A 1,848-nucleotide genomic window follows, 5' to 3' on the forward strand; every position below is an offset into this window, starting at 1 on the left:
ATTTAAAAAAAATTTTTTAAGGGGGGGGGGGGGGAGACAGGAAAGAGAGTTGACATTTCTATGCTCACATGGCAAGCCTTTCTCGAGAAACAGCAAGCTATTAATTGATCTCAAAATAACCTTCAGTTGTCAAGGCTGCAAGACCATTGCTTCCATGGGACAGCAAACACCCAAATGACTACATTTGTGCTCATCCGGTGCTTTAAATCATAAAGCCAGGGAGATGCTCAGCACAGATCAGCAGAGCACTGATGTGTTCCTCGCGGCTTGCCTACTATGAGGTACTATGAGCCATAAGGCTCAGCAGAGGGCAAAAAGGGCAGTAGCTGTTTCTTTCTGCTATAACCCAAGTAGACAATCCCTGTGACCAGGCTGAGGGAGTAGAGAAAAATTTCAGCCTTCCTACACTACAAGGAACCATCAGCTGTAAACAGCAATCTGTACATCTCCCTGGTTAATAAAAAGTCCTCGCTTTACCAGCATGGATCAGCTGCAGCCTGATAAAATGCTGAAGCATGACAACAAACTGAAGCATGACTGCAGTTACTGTAATTCCTCAAACTGCTAGGCGTTGTTTCCATCTTTCCTGAGTCAAGTTTGTCCCAGCTAGCTTCCTCCTGTCAGTCACTAGGACAGGACAAACAATTCAGCATCAGTGAAATGACAGCATGATAACCTCCTAGCATTTAAGAAACACTTCCATTACCTCAGCTGCATATTAAGGAGATGTGAAAAGATCCGGTCAGATGAAAATACAGATGAGGGAAATATTCCGCCCACCAAAACCACACATACTGCTGGAGGAGTAGCTACCTTTGCTGTACAAAGCACGGAAGGCTTCCAACGTGTAGAGTAATAATAGCCCGCATAGATGACATCTGCTACCATGCATTAGAGAACTACTACTGAACAGCAGCTGCTGCCTCCATGTCACATACTGATTGCAAAATAGATAGGAAGGGCCATAAACCCCCCCAACAGGTGGTGGCACACTTGCTTCCCAGTCAAATTGAAGCAAAGTATCAGCAAGGAGTAGGGGAATACTGCACATAACAAGCAAGTTCATAGCTCTTGGGAGGTTTGTGTCTTAGAAAAGGTAGGATCTTATGTCACTGCAGACCTAAAAGTCTTACAAGATACAGTACTTCGGTGTAGAAGCACATGTAATATTACACATTAAAAGATTTTAAACAAAAACAATTTCACTATTTTCATTACAGTAGGACAACTATATTGTTAAAAACTCCTGACACATTTACATTCTCTAGCACTGTCTAAACTGATCTATCAATGCATCCATCGCCTTTGGCTACTTCCTTGGCCAGAAGCCACTTAGCAGAAATGGTGACCTCAGATCACATTTTTTCCAGAATGCTTCAAAATCACATTTGGGATATTTTTTCCTGCATTTGCTATATGGTGAGTATTTATGCTGACCTTAAAGTCATGTCATTCAACATGAGTACGGAAACAGTTTTCCAGCTACTTTCACCACGTTACACTTATCTACATTCTGTATTAGCTCAGTTTTACAGGACAGAAGCAAACACTGCTGCATGCAGATGTGACTGCATGTACACATAAGAAGTGTACCATTAAATATTGCCTGGGCAAGTGCCCCATATTAAGCTCTAAATTAAAGATTGTCAAAAAGAAAAGCCAGGATCACAACGTTTTTGCTGTACCTACTACTGCCTTGTGACAACAACCTACTGCACTGTATATCCAGTGCTGAGCCTGCTAATGAAGCATACACGTCAAGACTTGTCCAACTGAAGCATTAAACATCTCCTCAGATGAGTCCCTCCCTTGCCTGTGGTCTGTCTCTGCGTACACACGCACACACTC

At 42.6% G+C, this 1,848-nt stretch overlaps 1 protein-coding gene across 1 annotated transcript in view; it reads right to left on the minus strand.

Annotated features, from left to right (window-relative positions):
* GAS6 (growth arrest-specific 6) overlaps positions 1-1,848 on the minus strand; it is a gene marked incomplete at its 5' end in the record, with an annotated part of 40,578 nt that overhangs the window by 37,616 nt on the left and 1,114 nt on the right. The window lies entirely within an intron of this gene.

Source organism: Buceros rhinoceros, unplaced genomic scaffold (assembly GCF_000710305.1).
Source record: "Buceros rhinoceros silvestris isolate BGI_N320 unplaced genomic scaffold, ASM71030v1 scaffold3927, whole genome shotgun sequence".
Lineage (NCBI taxonomy): Eukaryota > Metazoa > Chordata > Aves > Bucerotiformes > Bucerotidae > Buceros > Buceros rhinoceros.